General features: G+C 52.9%; 1 protein-coding gene across 1 annotated transcript in view; it reads left to right on the top strand.

The window, feature by feature from the left end:
• Positions 1 to 4,315: 4,315 nt before the first annotated feature.
• JAKMIP1 (janus kinase and microtubule interacting protein 1) overlaps positions 4,316 to 27,797 on the top strand; it is a 122,533-nt gene continuing 99,051 nt past the window's right edge. The window contains exon 1 of the mRNA XM_081813178.1: positions 4,316 to 4,620. The gene's annotated coding sequence lies outside the window, so the exon portion shown is untranslated. The remainder of the gene's footprint in view (positions 4,621 to 27,797) is intronic.

Here is a 27,797-nt window from a genome sequence, read left to right as displayed (position 1 = left end):
TCCTGCTACCCCTTTACAGCCACAGCCGCCTCCCTCCCCCTCCCCAACTCCTGGTAGCATGAATCAGTCCTCTCTTTCTAGGATTCTGCCATTTTGATAAAGTTCTATAAATGGAATCATGCAGGTGTTTAATGCATTGTAATTCCCACCATCATCCTTTAGGATCTGAAAGTGGACTGATGACAGTGTGGGCTTGGGGCCGGAGACCTGGCTGGAGTTTCCAGATCCTTTTGTCTGAGTCTCCGTTATCTCATCCAGAACACGAGACTACAGCGCTTGCAGGGATGGAGGGAAGTAGGCTTTTCTGCTCTGAATACCAGCAGTGTTCACCCACTGCGCACATTAGTGGCCCAGCTGCTTTAGGTGGGTCACAACTGTGGTCTGCTTTAACAGCCTAGCCTGCCCGTGAAGTATGTTCTATTCTTCCCAGCACTCAGATGGTGATGGTGGGAGCAAATGGTGGAACCAGGACTCACATCCCAGAGTGTCCGGCAGGTGTGGGGGGCGGCACGGTTTCTATTGGATAGGGAGGAGCCCAAGGCTCAGAGCACTGAGGGGACTTGTCCCAGGGACACAGCTGATTTGTGGCCGAGCCTGCAGCAGAGCCTGGGGCTCCCCACCCCTCCCCCAGCACTGGTTCTTCTGTGCCCCTCGGCCTCAGAGGGACACTGGAGCCTTCCCTAGCGTCTCCTCAGCAGTAGGGGGGTTTTCTGCTACTTAGGAGATGCGGAGTGCCGGGGTGGTGTCTGTCACTGTGGGAGCCCGGCAGGCTGGTGCCAGTCCCGACTCAGCCACTCACCAGCTGGGGACCTGAGGCAAATTGTTGAACGTGTACATTTCTCAGCGTCTAAGGCTAAGGAGGGATTAAAATGAATTAATTCGTATGGAGCTCAGACAGTGCCTGGCACACAGTACGTGCTCCGTAAACGTGAGTCGTTATTAACAATGTGATGGTTTCTTTATCCCCAGAGCTAGGCTCCAGTGCTCTGCCTAGCTCTGGGGAGGGAGAGTGCGGTGCGCTCTTGGGCAAGTTACCTAACCTCTCTGTACCTAGGGTGGTTGTGTAAATAGGTTGATGCTCACAGAATGCCTGCATCAGTACCTGTCAGACCAAGCTTGACCAGCTCATTCTTATTACTACCCCTCCCCCAGCACAGCCCACCACCCAGAAGGCTAGTCTTACAAGTTAGATCAGTTTCAACCACCTAGTCGGGGGTGGGGGTGCTACCTGACCTGTCCTCCCGGGACCATAGCTCAAACTGCCCTGGTTCTGACCTTCAACCTCCCTCATCTCAACCAATTCAATAGTCTCTCACCTCTACCTTCCTACCCAGCCTCCATGCAAATCCTAGAGACTGCCAACCAGCTCCGGTGATCTGTTCCAAATTCCTTAATGACCCGAAGTCCCAGTGGGGCTTTCAGGGTCCTTGCCAGCCTCTTAACCTTGTGCGCAGCCTACGGGGCAGTAGGCCTGAAATCCATGTCTTAGTCTTCGATGCCTCCACCGTCCCGCCGCACCTGCTGTTCCCTCTGCCTGGAAGGCCTGCTTCCTCCCTGCCTTGTCTTACCTCAGTGCAAGGGTCTCCTCCTCCAGGAAGCCTTTCCTGACTCCCTGAAGTGGTCCTAGGAGTTCCTTCCCCTACACTCCTATTGCCTGGACTACCCCATCGTAATGATCCACTGTGGTCTCTCCCACTGACCCATGAGCCACTGGGGAGAGACGAGCTGTTTCCAGGCCATGTCCCTGCTGCCTGGGCAAAGTACCGATGTGCAGTGGTTGCCCATCTATGTCTGTGGAATCACCGATGGGGCTGGTGGGGCCTGCCCGCCCTTCTGCACGTGACCACGCCTCCTTTAATCCTGTCACTCATGCCCTTCCTCAAGAACCCTTGATGGCCCCCTTCCCATTGGAAGGTTAAGTCCAAACTCAGGGCCCTCATGCTACCACTGCTTGCTCTCTCTGGAATATTCTCTCTTCCTCTTTGTCCAGCTAGCTAACACTCAGGACGGACTTCCTCAGGGAAGGCCAGGCCCTCAGATCAAGCCAAGTTCCACATGATGCGATCTCCTAGTACCTTTCCCCCCTCCTCGATGGGAACGATTACAATTGTAGTTAAATAATTCTATAATTTATAACAACATCCTGGAACGTATAAATGTGGTCTTATTTGGAAAAAGGGTCTTTGTAGATCTGATTAAGTTAAGGATCTTGAGGTGAGATAATCCTGGATTAGCCCAGTGGGTCCTAAATCCACAGACCAGAGTCTTTATAAAAGAGGAGGCGTAGGAGCACCTGGGTAGTTCAGTCGGTTAGGCGTCCAGCTCTTGATTTTGGCGCAGGTCATGATCCCAGGGTTGTGAGATCGAGCTCCACGTCGGGCTCCACGCTGGGTGTGGAACCTGCTTGGGATTCTCTCTCTCCTTCTCTCTCTGTCCTCCCCCCTGCACCCCACTCCACTCACATCTTGTGCTCTCTCTCTCAAAGATAAATACATGAAAAAAATTAAAGTAAATAAATAAAAGAGGACGCGCAGACAGAGGAGAGGGCCTTGTGAAGGCAGAAGCAGAGATCTGAGTGACGTGGCCACAAGTCCAGGAGCACCTGGAGTCCCTAGAAGCTGAGGGAGGCAGGGAAGAATTTCCCCTCAGAGCTTCTAGAGGGAACACGCCCCTGCCAATCGCTGGACTTGGGACTTTTGCCCTACAATATCACGAGAGCACAAATTTCTGTTGTTTTAAGCTTCCTGGTCTATGGTAATGTGGCAGCCTTCAGAAAGTAACACAGATACATACATACTAACTCATTTAATCCCCACCCAAACCCATGAGGTTGTTACTATTTTAAGCTCCATTTTACAGATAAAGAAACTGAGGAAAGCAAAGGGTCAATAACTTGCCTAAGGCCAACCAGCTAGTAAGTGGCCAAACCGGGACCCGCCCCCCCCAGACAGCCTGGCTCCAGCAGAGGCGGGTTAACAGGCAGTCACTGCTGCTCTCCTCCCCATCTGGAAAGTGACAGGCGCCCCTTCCCCAAGACCCTCAAACGTGGATGGCCTGTGGAGGGGATGGCAGCTTTGAGGCCTCAGCACACACGACAGGTACCACGGTACTTGGAAGGCTGCTCTGGAGACAGTCGGACTCTTGGTTCCCACGCTGCGGCTTGCTGTGTGTTCTGGGCCCCAGGGCCTCCTCATCCCTAGTGAAGAGAAAGGGATGGTACCTGTCTTTTGGGTGGTCCTGAGCTGGGTACTGTCCATGCGGTGCCTCTCTGCTGAGAGGCAGAAGCAGCAGACCAGGACATTTAAAATATGCACATCCGGCAGTGGTCCCACAGACCACCTTTCCTGGTGAGAGTCTCAGGATCAACTCCAAAGTCTTTCCCCACAGCCTACAGATCTTACACGTCCTGGCCTCTGCCCACCTGCCCATCTCCATCCTTGCCATTCTCCTCCTCACCTCTCTGTAGCCCAGAGATGCCCCTCTTCTTTAGATTCTCCAATATGCCACACTTTCCTCCAATCAAGTTGCTTATGCGAATGCTCTTCCCTTTCTTTTCTTTGCTGGAATATAAGCTCTCCAGGAGGGCGGGGGCCTTCTTTCTGTTCACTGCGGTATCCCTAGGTCTTAAAGTCTCCCTGGTACATAGTAGGTGCCCAATAAATATTTGTGGAACGGGACCGAATGAACGGATCTTTGCCTTGCTAAATCCTACCCTCCCTTCAAGCCTCCACTGGACATCACATCATTCCTTCCACTATTTTTGGTGACAGGGTGATTTTTCCCTCGTGGTAAGACTCCTAGCTCTGCCACTTGCTAGCTGTGTCGCTTTCAACATTTCCGTTAACCTGTGACCCTGAGATTTCCGTCGGCACAAAGGGGAGAATACAGGACCGTCGGCAGTTGCGTCTTCCCTGACCACCGATGGCCTAGGATGGCCACAGTCCCAGGTGAGCGCAGGGATGGGCCTCCTGGGGCCTTTAGCCCTTACTGGAGCCGGCAAACTCCTCCCCAGGGCCGCTCCGACCCAGCGGGCGCCACGACCCCGGGCGCCACGGGGCGCTCAGCCGCGGGACCCTGGCCCTTCCCGGCACTGGCCGCGAGGCCAAGTGCGCACGCTCAGGCCTCCCCGCACCTCCTCTGGCTGCCGCCGAACCGCTCCCGGCCTCGGCCCCGGGCGGGGGCGGGGCGAGCGCATCGCCTTCCCCCTGACTGGCAGGAGGACGGGCCAATCGGAGGGGCGACCCGGGGAGGGGCGGGGCCGCGCCGCGAGCCGGGCGCCGGGCGGTCGCAGGAGCTGCAGCCGGGAGCGTGCTGCACGCGCCTGCCGGCTGCCCCGAGCGCCGTCACCGGCGCCGCCGCACCTCGACCTCCGCCCGCCGAGCCGCGCGTGCATCTGTCCGTCTTCCTCGGTTGCTTCTTACGATTTTTCTTTCTCTCTCTCTCTCTCTCTCTTTTTTTTTTTTTGCACGCAACCTTTTTCTGTTCCGTTTTGTCCTTTTTAAGGCGGGGGCGGCGGCAACGTAAGCTCGGGGCGGGGAGGGGGCGGCCGGAGGATGCGGCGCGGGGCTGCGCTCGCTACGTCCGCAGCTGCTGCCCGGCTCGGGCCTGAGCGCCGAGCAGGTGGGTACAGGTGCGCCGGGCGGGGAGGGGAGGGGACGGGAGGCGCGCCCTAGCCGAAGGGGACCCGCGGACCCAGCGACCGATGGGCGGACCCCGCTGCAGGGGACACGGTGACCGGTGCCGCCCCGCCCCATAGCCCACCTCCCCCTCTTCCAGCCTTCTCGCTCCTCCAGATCCCCTGCCGCTCTCTCGTCTCACCTCTGTGGTCCCCCACCCTTCCGTTCCCATCCCCCATTCCCCTCCAAATTCCCCTGCAGTGTCTCCCAGCAGGAGGACTCTGCGTCGCCTCCCTTCATAGGCCCCCTCCCTGTTCTGCCCCCAGTTCCCCTCTCTCCCTCACGCCACCCCCATTTCCACTCCTCTCCCCATTCCGCCCCCGAGCCAAGGAGGGGGAGGGGGACCCACCGGCTGCCTCCAGGGAGTGGCGCGGGGGGCGTGGCCGGCCGGTTCCCTCGGAGTCCTACCCTCTGAGTAAGTCAGGGTCTCCCCCAGGTCCCTGCCGAGGTGGCACAGAGGTTGGAGCCCGGGGCCGCTCCGGGGCGGCGGGGGGCCAGGAGGGCGAGGCCGCCCTGCCTGCACCCCCGCCCCACGCACAGCACCCGCCGAGGCGGCCCCTGCCACGCACATCCCGCGCTGCTCCGCCCACGTGGGCTCCGGGAGGAGGCTGAAGCGCTGGGAAGAAAGGCTGGTACCCACCCTGCTGCCCCGCCGGAGCGCCCTGGACGCACGCAGCCTGGGGAGATGGCGCACAGGGATTGGTTCCGCGGGGCGGGGCACCTTGCCTGGACACCCTGCGTTCAGGCCCCGGCCTATGGGCCTGCGTTAGTGCACGTGCCCTCGTCACCAGCCCCCTGCCCCCTCACTCCATCACCACCCTCCCTGCTGCGGGCTCTTGAGGATCCGGCCTCGTCATCCCTGATGGAGGCCACTTGCCAGGCTGGAGTCTTTCGCCATAGAAGCATGCCCCCCTCCCACACACACCACCCCTACACCACCACCCCTCCCCACACACCGTAGTCTGCATTTCTCCTGATGGCTTGGCGGGCCCAGGCTCTCTGCCCGCCTCTGCCCGGCTCTTCAGACTCCAGAGATACTGTATCTAACCAGTGGTCCTGCGCCACCCCCACCCTTTCCACGCACACTCATGGGCACACTGTCCTTGGCCTTTGCTTGCGCTGGTCCCTCTCTGGGAACGCCCTTCCTTCAACTGGCCAGCTCCTTCTCCACGAAGGTCAGGAAGAACCCCTTGCCCCGTCTGAGTTTCCTTGTATGGCAGAGCGGGACACATTGTTGTCCTGTCTGATGCTCTCAGCCTCCCAGGCCAGATGAGATTTGGAAGGGCAGGGGCAGCCTCAACCCTTCACACAGGGCTCTGATCATGGTAAATATCCCACCGGAGGGGGGCCCTCCCTGCTAACTGATGACCGGCCAGTGTAGGGTGAGTCTGGCTTCTCCTCCAGACCTTGGGCAGGTGGGTGGCACTTCCATGAGCCCAGATGGGCAAAGACGTTTGGGGATGGCATGGGGTGGTCAGGACCCCTCTCTGATGCTTGCCCAGCAGGGCGACTTCTAGGAGATCTGCTCACTCTAAGAGAGGTCTTCCAGACAGGGCATGATTGGGAAGTGTTTGTTGTTGAGACTCTTGCACGGGGTCTGTAATGCTGAGCATCTCTCCAGAGCTTGGGGGTAACTCCCACCTTGAGAGCGCAGGCCAACAAATGCGATCGTTGCTTGTCCTTCACAAACCATCCTTAGCTCCCACTTGCCTCGGTGACCTCACATAGTTCTTCACATCCTGGCTTCCCTGGCCCACCTCTCTCCCTGTCCCACTGTCTCAGCCTCATGTGCTACCTCTGTGTTCCCTGGACCTGTCTTCACACGTAGGCTTCTCCCCACGTTTTCGGTTTTCCTGGGAAATGTGCCCCTCTCTCGTCTGCCTGGAGAACTCCTATTCATATGTGAAGGCCCAGGTCTCCTGTGACGTCTTGGTGGTGTTTCCTGACTTTGCCGAACAGATTGTGGGTTCTCTCGTCTGTGCTCTTTTAGAACATATATCCATGTATACTTTCATATGTGTGTAGTTTTTCCTTAAGCAGACCTTGCCCACCGGAGAGTGGGGTCACAGTGAGGTCTGAGGGGGAGCCCTGCTTGGACGGGGGCTCCACCTTCCTGGGGAGGCAGTCATGCCCACAGCGATCATGCCAGGCGCTATAAGAGGGACATGCCTAGGGAGGGACAGAGCTTGACAGTCTCCTTAGCCTGGCTGGAGGATTTCACAATGAGGAGGCAGGATGGAGGCCCCACTCTTTAGTGTCAAGGGTCTGTTGGGGCCGGGAGATGAGTGGCAGAAGGAATAATTGCAGAGCAAGGTGTCTGTCAGCATGAGAATGGGACCTGCCTCTCTGCAGGCTCTGGAGCCAGGCTGCCTGGCATCCACTGGGGCCCTGCCCCTCCCCCAGCTGGGGCTGAGGAAGTGCCTCCCACCTGGGCTTTGTAACCAAAACGGGGTGTCTCCCTCAGAAAGATTGTGGATGACTGCGCCGTGTTCTGGGGCTCCTCACTTGGTCTCCTTGGGGTGTTTGAGTTGACTTGTGGGGGCTCCTGAAGTCGATTCAGCTTTGTCCTGTTCCTTAAGGCTGTGTGATCTCAGGCCACAGGATTAACCTTTCTGAGCCTCCATTTCCTATACGACTGGGGGCAGTGGTCCTCTGGCCGGGCTGGTATGGGCATCAGAGTGTGGGCTCTGGGCACTGGCATCACTGAGTAAGTGGTCATGATGTTGAGGGAGTGTGTGGTTCAAAAATCAGTCCTTCGGTTTTGTCCCAGAGCAGCCACCCCAGTTAGAGGCCCTCCGTGTCCCTCCCCAGCTGACAACAGCAGGCCAATACGCTAAATATTCCATAAATGGGAGTGAGAGACGGAGGGAGTGGGTGCGTGTTGGCTAATGAGAGTTGTGCACATTTGTGTGAGAAGGTGCTGAGGGATGCAGGCAGGAGTCCTGAGCTCATGGTGCCCTAATAAAGGCCACCCACCTGCCCCGAGCAGCTCCTTTGATGCTTCTGCCATCTGAGCTTCTTTCCTGCTCAGTGGTGACAGTGATTTCCACCCAGTTCCTAAGAAGACTCTTAACCCCCTTAAAGGAACAAACCATCAGCACCAGCTAGGTGAGCTGAGCCGTGAAGGAACAGGGCTGGAATAGGGCTGGGTCAGAGGGGCTGCGCTGAGGACTAGCTCAGACCCTCCTGGCTGCGCAGCCTTGGGCAAGACACTTAACCGCTCGATGCCCCGGTTCCTTTTCTTGGGATGCTCACGTGAGGAATAGAGCTATTGTTGCTTAACCTCCCACTCCTGCTGGAATTCTCTTGCTGAAGCTGCCGAGCACCTCTCTAGGGAAGGGCTTATGTGAACACCTGACAGGCAGGGACTGAGCCTGGAGGTGGAGGTGGAGGGAGGCAGAGGCGGAACTCGCCAGCGGGGGTCCCATGCTCTAGAACTTAGGTGTTGCTCCATGGAACATGCTGATCCCTGTAATGGAAAGTCAACCTTCCTACAGGGCCCATGTGAGGAATCAATCAGAGGAGGCTTCTCAGTGCTTTTGATGGAAATCTGTTACCTTGAAGCCAGTAGAAACCATTCGTGTTGCTGTGATCTGAGGCTCAGGAAAGGACTCCAGGGCCAGCCAGCGGTGGGACCTTGCTTGTCATTGTCCCTCTAGCCCTGAACACTGTCAGAAAATGTTTTCTTTGCTCTAGCCTTTCCAAGGCCAGGTGGAAAGCCCAGAGACCATGGGCCAGTGGGGGAGGGGCAGGAACAAGGAGGCGGGAGGGGGGAGGGGGGAGGGGGGTTTGCTGGGAGCCTCAGACTGTGAGGCAGGGATTAGGAGCCCCTTCCTGTAGGAGATAGCAGGGGAAGAGCTTGCAGAGAGTGGCCGGGGCTGGTCCAGCATGACCTGAAAGCAGCAGAGTGAGGGCGGGCACTGAGGTCCTGCTCTTGCCTTCCTATTAGTATTTATTTTTGGAACTGCAACAGGAAGTATTTTACCTCTCATTCATCTCTAGAAATGAATTGAGATAAATGCCATTTTTCTTGATTGTAGCAGTTAACATTTGTTAAGCACCTACCAAGGGCCAGGGTGTATGCCAGGGGTCGGCAAGCTGCAGCCCTATCAGCCAGCCACCTGCTTCTGTAAATAAAGTTTTATTGGCACCCAGCCCTGCCCATTGGCACACCTGTTGTCTGTGGCTGCTTTCCTGCCGTGTTGACAGAGTGGCGCAGCTGTGGCCGGTACCTGTAAAGCTAGAAACCCTCGCTACCTGGCCTTTTGCAGCCGGAGTTTGCCGCACCCTGGTCTGCGCTGTCCCTGATTTGGGTTCATTCAGTTCTGGACGCAAGCCCAGAGGGAGGTGCCTTGTGTTTCTCACTTTACAGATGGGTACAGACAACCTCTGAAGCCTGCCGCAGGGTCACAGAGCTGGTAAGTGGGGAGCAGGGATCTGCACCCAAGCAGCCCACATTATTACTTTTTTGGGGGGGGATTTATGTATTTTTAATTAGCTTCTAATTGAATTTTCCCATGTTTAGAGAATATGGTCTGTATGATATCTATTTTTAAAAATTTACTGACAATTTTTTTTTTAAAGATTTATTTATTTCAGAGAGACAGAGAGAGCGCTTGCATGCACGGGGTGAAAGAGGGGCAGAGGGAGAGGGAGAGAGAGAGAATCTCAAGCCGACTCCCCGCTGAGTGTGGAGCTGATGTAGGGCTCTAGCCCACGACCCTGAGATCATGACCTGAGCCGAAATCGAGAGTTGGATGCTTAATCAACAGAACACCCAGGTGCCCCTATTGACAATTTCTTAATGACCTGGTGCCTGATCATTTCTTAAAATATCTTTGTGCTACATATATATGTAATATTTAATAATGGTTATCCCGTTAAGCACATTTAAGTGTACTGGTCAGTAGCAGTATGTTCACTTGTTGTGCAGCCGTCCCCATCCAAGTCCAGAACTTTCCCGTCATCCCAAACTGGCAGTCCACACTCTTAACCACGACCCCAGGCTGCCTTGTAGGAGTTTTGTAGGAAAAAAGCAAATGTCATTGTCATCATAATTTAGCGCAGGAGGCTTTTGACGGCAGCTTTGGGTTCAAATGCTGGCTCTGACATTTGCCAGCTGATGGTGGACGAGCCTGTGTCCTCCTCTCTGAAACGGGGACAGCCCTAGGTTCCTGTCCCTGCAGACCACATGGGTAAGGGGATGAAATAAAGAGCAGAGGTGAAGGCCCAGCCTCACGCGGTGGACAGTGGCTACGATGCTGTTCCCTCGAGCAGCCACACCTTAACGGGGTGTTAGGTCCATCCTCTCTGTGAGGCCCGTGGTGTCCCCTTTATCCTTGCCAGGTCCTGAAAGTATCCTCAGGACCCATCACATGTCCTGAAGCCCCCGCCTGGACCTCAGAGGACCCAGATGCTGGGTGGATGTGGACTCCTGCTGTCCTTTCTGCCCCAGGGCCCAGACTTGGCTGAAGGGCCACTCTAGGGAATGAAAGGAGGTTCTGTATGCGACCGTCCCGAGACTGCCAAGGGCTGCCCATGTGGCAGTAATGCCCTTGTGTGTGCCAGGTCAGGGGACGTGCTGGCTTGGCCTCCTGGTCCCAGCGCCTCCACCTCGGCTGCATTTTGATTTGGGAGCCCTGGACTGACCCCTGGTCCCTTCCTCAGAGCTGGAGGGGTGCGACATACCACTGAGGGGTGTCCTGCTTCCTTTGCAGGACAGGCAGCCTGTGAGGATCCCAAGCTATCGGTAGTGGGGTCACAATCTGACTTTTCTGTTGAAACAAGTCTCCCCCTCCCCCCCACCCCTGCTTTTTAAAAATTGAGGTGAAATTCACACACCCTAAGATGAACCATTTTAAAGTGCACCACTCAGTGGCATATAGCGCATTTGCAACGTCGAGCAACCACGGCCTCTTTCTAGTTCCAAAACATTTTCGTCTCCTGCAATGAAAGCCTTGTCCCCGTTAAGCAGTTCCTCCCCATTCCCCCCTCCCTCAGCCCTTGGCAACCACCGGTCTGCATTGCGTCTCTAAGGATTTGCCCATTCTGGACATTTCGTAACAGTGGAATCCTCTTACATGTAGCCTCTTGTGACTAGCTCCTTTGACTCAGCATCATGTCCTCAAGGTTCCCCCAGGTTGTATTGGGTATCAGTGCTGTAGTACTTTTTATGGGTGAGTAATATTTCATCGTGGGGATAGGCTGCACTGTATTATCCACTCATCTCTTGATGGATGTTTGGGTGGTTTCCACGTTTTGGCTGGTGTGCGTAGTGTTTGAAGCAAGGCTTATGAAGTGTTAAAATGTTCTTGCTGGGGCCCCTGCTGCCCAGATTCCCTTCTGGCACTTCCAGGCTCTCCTCTCACTGCCCATGCATCATTCAGCCACTCAGCAGATGCTCCTGGATGCGGACTCCATGCCAGGTGCTGTGCTGGGAGCTTCCAGCCTTGACTTGTTCTTGACATCTGGAGAATGGTTTGTTGGCTTTTCATTTTCCAAGCCGGGGTGTGGGAGTGTCCTGAGGCAGGAGGAATGGCAGGGGGGCCAACCCGCTTGCTCCAGAGAGGCTTCGGGCATGGGAGCCCGGCTGCCTTTCTGTTGGTTCCTGGAACATGCGGGACTCTTCCTGCTTGGAGGTTTGTGTTTGCTGCTTGCTGTCTGGCACGCTCTTCCCTGCCCTCGCCAGAACTATGGTCTTCTCATCCTTCACGTCTCGGCTTAAATTTCTCCTCCTCGCAGAGGTCTTCCCTGTGCACCCCAGGTAGATGCCCACCTCCCCTCTGCTGTTGATTCTCCCCTACTGCAATCTGTTTTCTCTTGAAATCATCACCATCCGAAGGGGGTTTTCCTTGTCTACTATTATTCTGCCATCCCCCAAAAGCTAGGGCAAAAGCACCAGGAGGGCAGGAACCTTGCCTGGCGTGTTTGCGCTCATCTTTCAACACAGGATATTGGCCCACAGCAGGTGCTCAATAAATAATTGCTGTTGTTGCTTGGAGTCAGATGTAACTCGACTTCCCGATTGCACCTTGTTAGCTCCGTGACCTAGAGCACATCTCTTAATCTTTCTGAGCCTCACTTCCTTTTTCAGTCAATGTGAAGACCAGCCAGGGTCCCTAGCTCTTGGGTTGGTGCAAGTTCAGAAAAAACCTGTGCAGACTGCCCAGGGGCGTGTTGGTGAGCAGTAGGTGTTTGTAACCGGTGCTGCTGCTGGTGGTAGTTGGAGATGTGGTCATAGTGATCGTGAATGAGTCTCCATGTGCTGGGTGATGTCTATGCTTGCTTGCCCAGAGGTGGGCAGGGGGCTCCTGGAGCCGAGCTCCCGTCCCCTCGCCGCCCCTCAGCACCATTGAGCCCTGAAATGTGGCTCCTCTGAATCGACCTGGGCTGGTGAGTGAAAAATACACACTGGATTTCTAAGACTTTGTATCAACTGGAGAGTGAAAAAGATCGCAGGAAAAAATGTTAACATTGACTACACAGTAAAATGATACTCTTTTGGATCTGTTGGGCCAAATGAAATGTGAAATACGTTTCATTTGTTTCTTTTTATTTATTTATTTTTTAAAGATTTTATTTATTTATTTGAGACAGAGAATGAGAGAGAGAAAGCACATGAGAGGGGGGAGGGTCAGAGGGAGAAGCAAGCTCCTTGCCGAGCAGGGAGCCCGATGCGGGACTCGATCCAGGGACTCCAGGATCATGACCTGAGCCGAAGGCAGTCGCTTAACCAACTGAGCCACCCAGGCACCCTCTTTTTATTTTTTAACGTGGCAACTAGAAAATTAAAAAATTAAAAATTGCGGGCGGGGTTCCCATTGTATTTCTTTTGGGCAGCGCTGCTCTAGATTCTCGCCTCCTTGAGGGCAGGGGCCGGGCTCCAGGGGGCCATGGTTCTGCCTTCTATGAAGTGCATGGCCCTCGGCAAGTTAATTAAATTTTGTTGTGCTTCAGATTCCTCCTCTGTAAACAAGAAGCTCAGTCTGATGATAAGCAATGACAGTGCATATTTGAGGGCTTCCTGTGTGTCCCTGGAAGGAACGAGGGCCCCATGAAGAAGAGGTGTGGCGAGGTCCCTGCCCACATCAGCTTTCATCCTGGGGAAGGAGAGACCCACACAATCTAAATAAATCACAAACCCAGTCAGTCACTGAGACTGTGCTTGTTCTCTGAAGAATCTAAGGAAGGAGGCGCCGTGGACGCAATACCTGCCACGAGAGCCGGCAGTGATGGATCTCCGCCTAGCCCTGTGCATGGCAGCTGAGATGGCTACTCCGGGATGGCCTAAGAGCAGTGGGCCACTCTACGAAGACAGACCTCCATTTGATGGCTCTAGCCTTAGTAATCCCAATGCATGTAATAACCACATCAGGATTTGGTTGCTATTCTCTGAGGAATTTGCAACCTCACCTGCATTTTCCATGGCTACTGAACGCCGGAGTCCCATCCCAGCAGCTTCTCCACGGCCAGCTCTGATTGGGTGAGAGCAGCTGATCAGCCAGCTCTGATTGGACAAGGGCAACTGATGGCCAGCTCTGATTGGTCGAGGGCAAGATGGCAAACTGATTGGTTTAGGGCAGCTGCTTCTTAGGGTGTGGCACGACCGCCTTCTTACTGTGCGCCTCTCCTCTGCTTTGCACCCCATCTCCACTACTTCCTACCAGGCCTGGGAGTGAATCTGCCTTTCATCCCCGATCCAGCCAGGAGCCACTAGGGAGACAAGTCACTTCACCCCTGGGAGCTCTGGCGTCCTTCTGGGGGGGGGGGGTGTGACCCCCTGGACCCATCACAAGGTGCTTGTGCTCCACATAGATGTCTGGGGAGGGCTTTGTTTCAGTTTTGCAGGGGTCGCCTAATGTTGTCCTTGTTTTCCACATGCACGCCTACCTGCAGGTGCCTGGCATGGTACTCTCTGCTGGGGTGGGAGGTTCAGAGTGGGGTGTGCTCCCAAAGAAGCAGAAACGAGCCCCAGGGTGGCTTATGGAGGGCGGGAGAGTCTTTCTTTCCTGCCCTCATCGGGCCCGCACTGCCTCAGTGTTGCAGAATGAGTGAATTACCTGAGGTTGCAGGTAGAAATGGCAGTAGTGGGCCTGCACCGGGCACTTGGACAGTTGCTGATTACATATGAAAAGTGTGCAGACCTTAGCTGGGCGTTCAAAGCCCCCACACCTGCTCCCAACTCAGTTGCCATTATTTACCCCAGTAGACTGTACCTGCCTGCTGAGCACTGATCCTTGTTTGCCAGTTCCTTCTGCCTGGAATGGCTCCCCACCTCCCACCTGTGACATCCTGCTTGCTCTGTGGCCCGGCTGGGGTGTTACCTCCTCCATTCTTCCTGGGCCCCCAGGAGAGAGCTGTTTGCTTACTCTACAAGTTCGGATTGAGTGAATGAAGTCACCAGGGCCGGATTAAGACAGGAATAGCCTGGAAGCAGAAGAATGGACCAAAGGGGCTTCTTCTGCTCAACCCAATTTTGCTAGCATGGTGTGGCTTGCTCCTGCCTCCCTCTCTTCCAATGCCTTACGTGGTGCATGTGTCCAGCTGCACCATGTGCCCACGGCTCCTGATGGAGCCAGGCTTCTGCACATGCTGTTCCCTCTGATGGATTTGCCGATTCGCTTTTCCTGCCCTCATCCACGTGGTGAACCTCTTCCACTTGGCTTAGGATCCACCATCGGCCTTATTTCCTCCAGAAAACCTTACCTGATGTCCCCCTCCCCCTTCCCCAGGCCAGGTCAGGCATGTTCTTGGGGCTCCTGCTGCCCTAAGCACCCCCTGCCCTGGACGTGGTATTGCAGCTGTCAGTGACTTATCTGACTCTTCCTCTAGACAGAAGGCTCCAGAAGGTTCTGGGAGGCTTGAGATACCATCTGATTCACAGGAGGCTTCCCAGAGCCTGGCAAAGGGTGGGCTGCACAGTAGGTGGTCAGTAGATTTTGGGCCTTTAGTCTCGCAGATCCCGATAATCCCGATAATGGCAGTGCTGGGAGGGGCCCCATCAGGGAGGTGGTTGGTTGTCTCTGTTGCTTGTGTCGGGTCCGCTCTGTCCTTAACTAGCCTCACTCCACTCTCTGCAGCAGCTCCCTCTCGTGACTACCCTGCGAGCCTTAGATACCACAGTGCTCGGGCTGAAACACCCCGGTGGCCATGTTAGCCTAGAGAGGACATTGTGGAGCATCTTAGCTTCTTCATAGTCTCCTTCCCCTGCACCCAGGGATCTCACCATCTCACCTTCAGTTCAGGACAACAGATAGACTAGCAAGCTGTTCTTCAGAATCCCAAACCTCCTGTTTACTGAAGGTTGTAGTTCTTGTTAAATTGTCCTGCTTTTTCCCTTTCCCTCAAAGTGGCACCTCATAATGCATTTGAAGACATGGCTTCTTTTCGGAAGTTGGCAGAATGGCTTCCTGAGCCAGGGCAGCAGGGTGAGTGAGCTCATTGAGCCGGGCAGTAATTGGGTTCCTGCAGCAAGTCTGGGGTCCTTCCAGGCTGAGGGCTAGATGTTCTTTTTGCCAACCAGATACCTTATTGCGAACAAGGGCCTGGATGCCTACAGATTGTGCCTAATCTGTTTAAACCTTCAGGCAAACGGGTTCTTTACTGACATTTACCTCTCCCTGGAATTACCCAGGATGAGCCCAGTTGATGACTGCCTGGGCATTTTAGATCCCCTGAGACTTCTACAGAGGTGACTAAACCCAAATGCAAGACACTTCAGACCAGAGACACAAGCAAGTCCTATTGCTGGGTAGGATAGTGGAAATTGGGGGTGCTTCAGGTGGAAGATGGGAGAGGGGTGCCGGGTGCCGTAGACCTCAGGTGTTGACAACATAGATGGTGAATTTGAGATTGTGCAGTTCACAAGGTCCTGAGTTGTAGCTTCCCTTCATGTTTGTTGATGAACCAGAGGGCTTAGTAGGGAAACTAAGAGGTCAAGTGACCAGGAAGTTGGGGGCATAAGTCACTCAGGCAGGGATCAGTTTGGGATGGGGTCTTAACTGTCCATTGTGACAGGTACACAAGGGCCCTCTGTTCACCAGAGCCTCGTTAGTGTCAGTGCCAGGTCTGCAAGAGCAGTGCCATGCATTTGAAAATACCCATACTGTGGACTTTGTTGTAAATTCCAACTACCCCTTCTCACTTTGGGTTGAAGCACTGAGCTCTCACCACACTTCAGTTGCTCCATGTCATGAAGGTGATTCCCACATTGTGAATGGCCCCATCCCTCCTGGTGGGTAGGTCAAGTTGTATCTTCAAATCCTCCAACCCAGGAAGCTGGTAGTAGACATTTCTTTAGATGGTGTCCCATGACTATTGGACAAATAATTGATGTGCTCCTGTTTGCCGGAACTAGAGAGAAAAAAATCATGATTGATTTGAAAACCAGCCAGGGGTGCCTGGGTGGCTCAGTCAGTTAAGTGTTCAGCTATTGACTTCAGCTCAGGTCATGATCTCAGGGTCAAGAGATTGAGTCCTGCATTGGGCTCCGTGCTGGACGTGAAGCTTACTTAAGATTCTCTCTCTCCCTCTCCCTCTGTCCCTTGCCCTCCTGCTTGCAAGCATTCTCTCTCTCTCTTAAAAAAAAGGAAGGAAGGAAGGAAAAGAAAGAGGGAAAGAAAGGAAGAAAACAAGCCATTTCAGAAACTAAAAATTGTCAGAGAGGTAATTTTGCTACCTGGATTCAAAATAATTAGCCTTTTGAAGTTCTTGCTCTACTTTTTATGCCAAACTGTGTCTGATTCATTTAATGCAAAAGAATGCAGTAAAGGAGGAGCAGAGGAACCAAAAAGACATGAGACACATAGAAAACAATCAGTAAAATGGCATACATGAACTTAGCTATACAAATAGTAACATTAAATGTGAATGGGTTAAACAATCCAATCAAAAGGCAAAGATTATCAGAACATATGAAAAATGATCTAACTATATGCTGTCTACAGGAGACACACATCTTTGGATTCAAAGATAAAATAGTTTGAAGGTAAGAGGTTGGAAAAAGATATATCATGCAAAGGGCAAAACCACAAGAAAACTGGAGTGGCTGGACTGGTACTATATAAGATAGACTTAAAAAATGGAGATAAAGAGGGACATTTTATAACGATAAATGGGTCAATCCATCAGGAAGATATAAACAATCATAAAAGCATATGCACCTGACAACAGCGTCAAAATCCATGAAACAAAAACTGACTGAAATGAAGGGAGAGATACATAATTCAATAATACATAGTGGGATACTTAAATACTCCACTTTCAATAATGGATAGAACAACTGGATAGAAGATCAACAAGGAAATAGAAAACTTGAGCAACAATGTAAACCAACTAGACCTACCAACAACATCAGGATACGTATTCTCAATTGTACATGGATTGTTCTCTAGGACAGATATGCTCAGCCATGAAACAACCTCAATACATTAAAAAGGGTAGAAATAATGCAAAGTATACTTTCTGACCACAAGGCAATGACATTAGGAGGCAATACCAGCAAACAGTGCCTGGCCTGTAGCTGATGCTCAACTCCTCTCTTGTCAGCCCGACATCCAAGACCTCCACTTGTCCTTCCCATTTCATCCTCCATCACCCAGACTCTCACCTTTACTTCCTGGCCAGACTGAGCTACTGACTTCCCCACCCACTGTTTCCAGCTTCCTTGCATTTGCTCATGCTGCCCCACTTCCTGGAATGCCCATTCCTCTGCCTTCCCCACCCCCACCCCACTCCTAAGTTTGCATCCTGCCCTTCCTACCTTCCATGAACATCTGCCTCAGCGAGCCACAATGAGGAGAGTGTGTAAGCAACTGACCAGAGCAATGGGTCTCCAAGTGGGTTCCAGGACCAGCAGCATCAGCATACCCTGGGGGCATTTTAGAAATGCACCTTCTCAGGCTCCAGCCTGAGCTACTGGATCAGAAACACTGGGTTGGAGCCTTGCAGCCTGGCTTTTAACAAACTCTGGAAAATTCTGATACTCCCTCCAGTCTGAGAACCAGGGAAGGCAGGGCTGGTCCCCACTTATCCCTTGTTACACAGTCTGTCTTTTGGGTCATCACTGAGATAGTTAACTGGCTGGTTCCCTCCAGCAGGCAGGAATCACCCCTGCTATCCTGAATCTACAGCTGAGTGCGGAGACCCTTGCTTCTTAAGGGCAGTTCCTAGAGGGCAGCTCTCTGTCCAATATGCACACGTCCCATGTTGGTGCTCAGGGTGAAGGGTGCTTGGCTTCTAGTGGTTTCCTTTGGAAGAAGGAAGATGTCCTGGCCTTGCTCTACGGTATTCTCTCCCTCTTTGTGATGGATGTGGGCTGTCACCTCATTTCTAGGAAAGAGGGAAAGTGGCAGAGTGTAAAAACCAGCCCTGAGCCAGGAGTCCCAGGCTCAGGTTCATGTGCTGCCCACCTACGGCTGTAACACCTTGCAGTGGTCCTTCTTCCCCAGGGTGTGTGTGGAGGACCTGCTGGGTGCTGGGCACTTGGTGTTTGCTCTCTCGAAGTGCAGTGAGCAGGGATGATGATCACAGATAATCACTGAACAATGCACTAGCCTTACCTCTCTCTGGACTTGTTTCCCCATCTGTAAAATGAAAAAAAATTTTTTTAATTTAACAGCTATACCATAATATACCTGAATATAAAAAACAGGGAAATGATGGTTTATTATTGCATGTATTTTATGAGCTTAAATTCATAACACTTACTATAAGGTCAGTGCATGAGAACAGCAAGGTCACTTTGATGAATATAACTTCCAAAATGAAAAATTGGGAGCGATAGTTGTGGTCTTAACAGCCGTGGCATCCTCAGTGTTGCCAAGCTTTTGTTATGGTTGTGGAAATAATCTGTGCTTTGCGAATCCTTGAATACCATACTTGCAATTGGTAAGGGTTTGATCGGTCACTTGGCTTGCGATCTCAGGATGCCCTGTACTGGAGGTGATGAGAGAGGCTTCGCAAAGCTGGGTATTCACCTGGCAGCTCAGGTCCATGCAGTGGGGTCTCCAGAGGGTTAACATTTGGTGTGCAGCTCATTTGAGTTCGTATGCTATCTGTGTAGTTTAAAATGATTACACCTGAAAAGATAGAATCAAACATTTGTTGCTGTAGATCCCTGACCCCCAAGCATCTTCAGGGAGTACCAGGGCTCCCTGGAATGGGGTGTGCAATCCAGATCCTCAGTGTCACCTCCCAGGCCCCCGACATGCTGATGGTTCTGCTCTGTTTTAGACATTGGCCGCCATCCCTTCCCAGGCACCTGTGCCCATTTGTTGTCATCCACCCGTCGGTACCATGTTTGGTTCTTTGTGGGGTCTCAAACTCCCAAGAGTCCCACGTTGCTCAGTCTGGGGCCTGGGAAGCCGGAGCCTCCAGGACCATCACTGACGGAGCTGAGCTACGTGAGAAGAAGAGCCCCATGAGGGCCAGCCCTTGCCTCACCTTGAGTCTGTGGACAGATCCTGAGGGTCCCAGGTCCTCCTAGGAGGGCTGCAGGTCCTGTCTGCCCACTCCTTCTGCATTACGGCTCTTGAGTTATTGGGTGTTTGGGAAGAACAGCAGTCATACCAAGAAAGGGTGATCTTTTCCTGAAATTACACCTGGCTATGTCACTCCTCTGCTTAACGTGTTCCCTGGGGCCCAGGATGAAGCCTACCCTCCTTGTCATCACATCTGTGACCTCTCCTGATGCTCTTGCTTTTCCGACTGTCTTAGCTCAGGCTGCCATCACAAAAACACCATAGACTGGGGGGCCGAAACGCTGGAAGTGTATTTCTCATTGTTCTGGAGGCTGAGAAGTCCAAGATCAGGCCTATTTCGACGTGAGCTCTCTTCCTGCCTACTTACTGTGTGCTCCTGAGGGAGCAGGAGAGGGAGAAAGCCAGCTCTTTTGTGTCTTATAAGGGCACTAACCCCACCTTGAGGGTCGTACCCTCATGACCTCATCTCACTCTAATCACTCCCCTGAAGGCCCCATCTCCAAATAAGATCACACTGGGGATTCGGGTTTCAACACAGGAATTTGGGTGGGACACAAACATACCCTCTGCGACACTGACCCCTCCCTAGCAAACCCTGTGCCTTCCTTGAATTTGCCAGGCTCCCTTCCTTCTTCCTGACCCTGGGCTTCTGTGCCCTCTTCCTAGCACTGCCTTTCTGCTGCCTCTCTAGGTGCCTCAGGCTCATCTCCTTGGGCGCTTGCCCCCACCCCCCCGCCCCCGGGCCCTGCACATCTCTCTGTCACCACCCTGACCACACTGTGGGGCTGTCCTCTTTCATAGTCTTTCTTGCTCACCGGCTGCAGCTCAGGACCCACGTGGGAGTCATGTCTGAGGCTTTCGTGCCCAGCCCGGGGCCAGCAAATGTCTACACCTGATGAGGTCATTGTTGACCATCCTCCTCCCTGGCTCAGCTGGTTCTAACCTGGCAGGGAGTAGCCTGGCAGTAAGCACATCTTGGGCCAAGCACCCCAGCTCTGTAATTATGTCCCTCTTGGAGGCCCTGGTCTCTCCCTACCTGACTCAGCCCCACCCTAGCCCCGTCATTTCTAGAGTCACCTGCTTGAGAGGAGCTAGGACACAGGCTCTGTGGCCACTCCGCCCTAGCTTTGTGCACACAGCAGGCGCTTGGTCGGTGTTTGTTGAAGAGTGCCCTAGGCACATTGAGTGGCTGGTGTAGAAAGGATGTGGAAACCACAAACGACGTTTCCTTGAAAGTCACTGGCTGCCCCTGCCTGTTCTTGGCGGTGTGATTAGTTGTCAGCCTGGTGACTCATTTCAGCAGAGGCGGGACAGAAACCACCTGACAGCTGGGGCCTTTTCTGGGACTTCTTTACAGGGGACTTTGCCCATTAATAAAGAGGAGATTCTAAAATGGAGCAGGGAGTTTGCCAAGAGCCAGCAAGTAGCAGTTGAAAGAGCAAAGGTAGGGACTTGAGCGAATCCTTTACTCCCTTTAAGCTGATATTTTGTCCTCGTGAGATGAGACTAACACATGTCTCTCCAGGACCTTGTGAGCCCTGGGATTATGTGTGTAAAGCACCTGATGCCTGGTGGCCGCCCAGGGGCTGGCAGCCTTCTCCCCTCCCAGGTGTGCACAACTGCCGGGGCTTAGCTAGCTGCTCAATAAATGTAGTCACTTTGACCTTCCTTTGGGCGAGGCAGTGTCCCGGCCACGCTTGGGGCTCTACGCTCAGGTCCTGGTGTAACACCTGTCGCCGGGAGCTACATAGAAGAGCAGGTAAGGACGTGGACACTGGAGCCAGACCACCTGCTCACACCCCTATTTGCTAACTGGGTTCCCTTGGCCAAGTTACCTACCCCTTCCTGCTGGGACACTAAAATGGGGACCCTAATAATACCCATGTCTTAGGGCTGTGGAGTAATAGATACCTGGGAAAGTTTGGAACACTTTGTAGCACACAGGGATGGCGGTGTGAGTGGGGACCGTGGTTATTATTACTTGGTGCATGTTGGTTGAGTTATATTGCATTGTGTCTGATGGGAGAGGATGTGGGTCTCGCCAGGATGCTTTACTTTTCTTGCAGCCCAAGTATCAGTTGCCGTTGCTTGTCCCCACCTCAGATTTTCCCTCCCATTCAGTATCTGTAAGATTTTACAGTGAAGGGCTAAAGAAAACTCCACAGGCACAGAATGTTCAGGAGGAAGTTTTCTCACGTTCTTGTGAATGTTGATAACAACTCCCAACCCTCTATTTGACGGGAGTTTTCTGATGTGGGTTTTGAATGTGAGTAGCCATTTTATCAGAAATTGTGTTTGTGGGAGTGTTTGGTGGGAAATTGAAGTAGATGGTTTTTTATTGATATTAGAAGCTTTTAATGAACTGGAATATTTTGAAACTATAGCTTTATGGAAGTGTTGAGGCTAATTCAGTGGTATTTAATTTGCTATCAATATGCTTTGTTCTGGGAGGGTGATGGCACAGTGAGCCTTGCTGTTCCTCCCTAAAAATGTGCTTGGGTGCCTTCCGGGAGTGTGCCTGGCATGCTGCTAAGTCCTGAGCATAGAAAACAAACTGACACAGTTCCTCGGGCAGCTGGGAAGTGGCCTTAGGGTGAGAGGGACCTGGGTTCGAGTCCTGACTGATAAGCTGTGAACAATGGGCAAGTGACTTCACTTCTTTCAAAGGTGTTCCTTATCTGTCAAATGAGGATGGCACTGTTCTGTGTTTTACAGGTTTTGAGGATGGGTTGAGATGGGTATGCCCTGCACATTGCCTGGCCGAGAGCAGGCTTTTAGAAATGGCAGCTCTTGGTTTGGCTGCAGCTTTTGGGCCCGGGGCCAGGAGCCTGACTTGGGGCTGCCCTTGGGCTACTTCCTTGCCTTCACTCTCTGCCTGGCAGAATGGGCAGGGTCACTGTCTGGGAGACGCCTGTGTCTGAGGGTGAGAGGGGCCTGGTGTCCTGTGGGTTTGTGGCTTTGCAGTATTGTCCCATCGATGGCACTTGGGAGGGTCTCTGGGACGCCAGGGAGCAGGTGGTGGGGGATGGGGCAGGGCTCACGTTGGGCAGGGCTGCCTGGCCTGGTGCGTGCAATGGGCCTCTCCGCCGTTGTTTGTATTGAGTACCCCCCAGGCGGGTGCTTTATGTTCCTCTCAAGCACCGTGCAGGAGGCCGGGAGGAAACCAGGCCCTCGCAGGTGGTGGAGGTGGCAGAGGCGTTTAGTGGTCAGAGTAGGGGAGCCTGGGGCCTCAGGACGAGAACTTGCACTCACCCACACATGGGGGGTGGTTGCGGGCTGGTTCAGGGAGGGCAGCCTAGGAGTCAGGTTTGGGCAGCGGGTTGTTCCAGAAGCAGCAGCTCCGTGTGGACCCCCCAGCCCCCACAAGATTTCATTGCACGAAAAAAGCAAAACGTGTTTGAGAAGCACCCTCTGGTCTATTTTTCTTCCCGCACTTTTGTGTGCAAATTTCATATTTTACCAGGCCTCGCTGTACCAACTTGGTAACCCGGCCTTCTTTTTAAACACCACAGTCCAGGGATGCCTGGGTGGCTCAGTTGGTTATGTGACTCTGCCTTTGCCCCAGGTCATGATCCTGGAGTCCCAGGATGGAGTCCTGCACTGGGCTCCCCGCTGAGCGGGGAGTCTGCTTCTCCCTCTGACCCTCCCCCCTCTCATACTCTCTCTTTCTCTCAAATAAATAAAAGATCTTAAAAAAAAATTAATAAACACCACAGTCCATTCTGAAGGCTTCCCCACTACTGGGTTCCCCGGTGGTAGTTTCTTCATCCCTGGGGAAAGGGGGTGGGGCATAAAGTGGAAGGGGAGGAGTCAGCGTGACTGCCTGGAAGTGGGGCAGGACCAGAATGGGCGGGGTGGTGAGGGATGGCTTCGGTACCCTGGGGCCCGGCCTGGCAGGGGTGGGGAGGAGAGGCTCGGAGGCACGATGGAATCAGGTGCTTCCCAGGCCGCCAGGGGGTTGGTGACCCCGACGTGGGTGGCGGCGTTGATTTTGGAGAGATGCGGCCATTATCGTGTCCTGGGTCGGTCCGCGGGTCAGTCCCGGGAAGGGGTTGCCTTAATTCACTTAATCTGTGCCACAGCCTCAGGAGGCAGGAGAACCTCAGCTCAGGTGACATGACTTGATGTAGGTCCCACAGGCAGTAAGGGATGGAGCCAGGACTCAATTCTGGATCTGACCGACAGGCTTCCTGGGGAGGCCCGGGCCTTCAGGGGAGCGATTTTGGTGATCATGGAGGGCTTCCTGGAGCAGGTGGTGGTGTGGCTTATAAACCTTCACTAAGCTGAGTATGACACCAGGGTAAGAAGGGTCGGGGTTCCAATGCTGCTGCCCTGTGTGCATGTGGATTAGACACACCCTCCTCTCTCAGCTCTCCGTCCCATCTGTACAATGGGGAAATGGCACCAGATGGCCTTTTAACATGTCCCTTCCAAGTCTGGAGCTCACTTCTTCTCTACATCAATGTTTGCTAAATATTTTTCACTTTAGGGAGACTGGCGTCTGACTGCTGACACCCTCTCCCTCCCCAAGTTCCCCTTGTGGTTTCAGGGTGCCAGTGGGTGTCCAGGCGGGGGTCACTGTTCATGACAGCAAGGACTTTGCCCTGCCCACCATTTTGACAGGCTCTGACTCCTTCTGGCCACCAGACTGTGGATGCTGATAGGAGGTTCAGCCTGTAGGGGATACCACAAAGCAAGCCCTGGAACCTGACAGATCTGTGTTCAAATCCCTGGTCTTGCATGTTCAGTGGAAACGTCAGTCCATCAGTCCACCTCTGAGAGCCTCTGTTTCCCCCTTTGTAAATGTGGAGGTAGTCTCTCCCAGCCTTTATTCTCCTTGGCCCCGCTGCCCCATTCCAAGTGGGTCAGGGTCACGTGGCACAGTGCTTCTCGTTCCTGCAGTAAAACAGCCCAGCAGCTAGGAGTGATAAGGAGCCTGGCAAATGTTTGGAGAGATTCAAAAATAGATCAAAATGTGTAACACAGCTTAACTCAAGCTTTAGGAATTCTTCCCTGTCCCTTGCACTTGGGCTGTAAGTCCTGTGTGGGTCCTTATCCGTGGCTTGCCTCTGGCCTGTTCTCCTTCACCAGATGAAGACACAGCTTCGGCGCTGTCTCTACCCCCAGGAGGTTCCCTCCAGGCAGCCCTCAGTGTGGACCCTGAGCAACTGGTCTGAAATGCACAGGTGTCCAACCTTTCCCTCCCTGGCAGAAACCTCTCCAAGGCTCCCTGCTGTGCTCAAGGTCAAGTTCAAGCCCTGAAGGGATTTATAATTCTTCTTTCCACTACATATCCATTCACCCCCCAGGGCAGAACTGCCTGTTCATCTCTGTATCTTTAGTGCATGGGAAAGTATCTGGAGCTTAATAGGTTCTCAAGAAATGGTAACGATGCCGTTTATTGTTTGTGGAACAGAGTACCTCACCACTATTAGGAATGTCAGTTCTGGCCCCCTGGATGTCAGTATTTCTATCTCTTACATGGATGAAGAAACAGGTGCAGAGAGGACAGGGGCCTTGGTGGGATTCAACATGATCATTAAGTAAATACATGCTTATCCTTTGAGCCTCTTTAAAGGGACTTGTGAAGCATCTATTGCTTTAATTGGAGAGAAGAAGTCTGAGCCCTGAATCCAAAGCCTTTTCCAGGTTCAGAGACAGCCAAGGATTGGCCGGCATGGGGCAGGTGTTGTCTAGGGCAGCGTCCCTCTGCCTGGGCAGAGCCGAGTGGGAAATCCCGCCTGGTGCCAGCCACGCTGGGTGAGTCCTCAGCTCAAATCAGGCCACCAGCTTTATCAGCTCTACGTAGCGTATCTGCAATGTGAAATGCTTGTGGGACTCTTTATCAGTGATATCTGCTGATTTCTCGTCATTAATAGTTTCCCATTGTGAACATAAAACTCTATGAAATGATGAACGTCTTGTGAAAAGAACAAGAAAATGGCATTCATTTGTATTCTCATCACCCTTCCAACCACTGTCAGGGTTCTTTCCAGCCTTGTCCAGAGGCAGCGTGAATGAAATGTTTTGCTTTTGATGTAGAATGAAGGCAATTCACTCATTTGTGCCCTGGTCTGTCACTCCTGAACTGAGTGACCTTGTGCAAGTTCCTCAACCTCTCTGAACCTCCGTGGCCTCAACGGTCCCCTAGAGAATTCACCCACCTGCCAGGGTTGCTGCTCTCGGATGGTTGGTTTGGTGGGTGGGGAGAGTTGGAGTGGATCGGTGGTAAGGGAAGGTGGGGACCAGATGAGGAAGGGCCTCATTCAGGCCCAGGAGTGTGGTTTTCATGCCAAGGGCACTGGGGAGCGGAGGGTCTGTGAATATATTTTACTGCTTTCCAATTCTTAGAGAAGTAGTAATGGCCAGGATCAAGGGACCGTGAATGAGAACTCTGCACGGCTCAGGGTGACCATGGATGAGAGGGTGGTTGGGGGGCTGCATGGGGTGGGAGAGGGTGAGGAGGTGGCCAGTGGGGAGCACACCGTGGAGGGAAGCAGAAGAAACCAGTCCTCAGCAGGGAGATGGGTGTCATGGTCTAGTTGGGAGTGCCGAGGGGTCAGAATGGGCCAGAAGGCGAGGGGACTTTATGACCAGAGAGCCTGTGTGTAGGCTGGGCGCCCACTGTAATTGCTCCAAGGGCCCTCGGGGAGGGGAAACTGAGGCCCATGGCAGCTGTGTGACTTCTCCAGAGTGACTCAGGAGGTTGAGGGCTGTGAGCTCAGGTCCCCTGCTTTTCTGCACCGTGGCCTGACTGGTCCACTCTGCCAGCTCCCAAGGACAGAGGGGACTCCACAGTCAGGCTGCAGGGCATGTGGCTTGTGTTTTCTTAGGCCAGGAGCCAAAGACCAGAGCTGGCATGAGCTGAAGATTTGTCATCCTCTCTCTCTGTGCTCAGAGTCCCTCCCAGCTGCTGTGCCCTATTGTCAAAGATTATTCTTTACCTGATGATGCTTATTATTCTTGGTTATCATTATATTTTGCTTTTCTACTTGATTAAATCGGGGAAGTTTGTCTGTGGTCCAGAGTATTCTGACAGACATGGCTGCATCCTGCAAACAGTTGCTTTTAATAAGTGCTCTGAGGCTTGGGTCAAGAAAAATCATCGTTTTGCTACAGAGACATTATTGTTACAACTGCTGACATTTGAATATGAAACGTATCAATGATAACATTTCCTGGGTTTGCTAATTATGTTGTGATTTCATAATGTCCTTGGTCTAAAGAGATAAAAACCACAGCATTTAGGCTGTGACGTCCGCAGTTTACTTTCAATTGTTGATAAAAATAGACGGAAACGTATTCTTTATCGGCAGATAAAGCAGATGTGGAAAAATGTGAACAATCAGCCAGTTTAGATGGAGGTATAAGGAGTTCATTGCACTATTCGTGGAATTTTTCTGTAGTTCTGCAACTTTGCAAAAATAAAACATTTGAAAAAGTGCTGCTGCGTGGGGAGGTGTCTTGAGGATCATGGGGTCCACCTGTCGGTCCTGTGCTCCACACCCCATCCTCGTCTCAGTCAGCTTGAGGCCGAGAGAAGTGCCTGCCCCAGAGTTCAATTCTGAGCAGCCTCTTGGGGTCCAGTTTTGAAATAGTGGCAGAGGCTTTTGACAAGATGCATCCCCCCTCTGTAGAGAAATCATTACATTTTTAGAATCTTTGCTTTGGGATCAATTTTCCTTCAAATATTCATTTCTCCCCTCTTAAGTTTTTTTTTTTTTTTGCCTTCTAAAATGGCTGAGGTAGTATTTGTTGTTGTAATTACTCAAACAGGGCGCCTGGGTGGCTCAGTTGGTTGGGCGACTGCCTTCGGCTCAGGTCATGATCCTGGAGTCCCTGGATCGAGCCCCGCATCGGGCTCCCTGCTCGGCAGGGAGTCTGCTTCTCCCTCTGACCCTCCCCCCTCTCATGTGCTCTCTCTCATTCTCTCTCTCTCAAATAAATAAATTAAAAAAAAAAAACATTCATCTCATAAAAAAAAATAATTACTCAAACAGAGAAGAGAATGCAGAAATTAAGAGACCCTCGTTTTCTCCATCCCCTGGGGGGGCAAGCGGTAGCCAGTGGTAGGTGGAATCCTCTGGAACACATACGAACATGCATGGACATCCAGTAGGGTTTGACGTCTTATCATTTTTTTTTTTAAAGATTTTATTTATTTATTTGAGAGAGAGAGAGAATGAGAGAGAGAGAGCATGAGGGGGGGAGGGTCAGAGGGAGAAGCAGACTCCCCGCTGAGCAGCGAGCCTGATGTGGGACTCGATCCCGGGACTCCAGGATCATGACCTGAGCCGAAGGCAGTCGCTTAACCAACTGAGCCACCCAGGCGCCCGACGTCTTATCATTTTTATCCTTTGTTAACCTGGTTAGCCAGCTTCCTACTTCTCCTTGAGGATGCAGCTTGGAGGTCATCTCCTCCAGGAAGCCCCCCAGGCTCTCTGTGCTGACATCATCCTTTGCAGTCATCCGAATCCGAGCCACCTCCCCTGCCAGGTCTTGGGTAACACGATGGCAGCTGTTACTGTTTCACGGTCTGTACTTGAGCTGGGAGCCCAGAAGATGCACAGTCAGTGTTTGTGGAGGGAACAAATGGGCACGGGAGGCATCCCGAGCAGGGAGGTCTCGTGAGCAGAGCCTT

This window comes from Leptonychotes weddellii, chromosome 2 (genome assembly GCF_054177405.1).
Source record: "Leptonychotes weddellii isolate Sample4059 chromosome 2, ASM5417740v2, whole genome shotgun sequence".
Lineage (NCBI taxonomy): Eukaryota > Metazoa > Chordata > Mammalia > Carnivora > Phocidae > Leptonychotes > Leptonychotes weddellii.
Note: the sequence above shows the minus strand (reverse complement) of the source record. Positions and strands in the feature narration are given on the sequence as shown.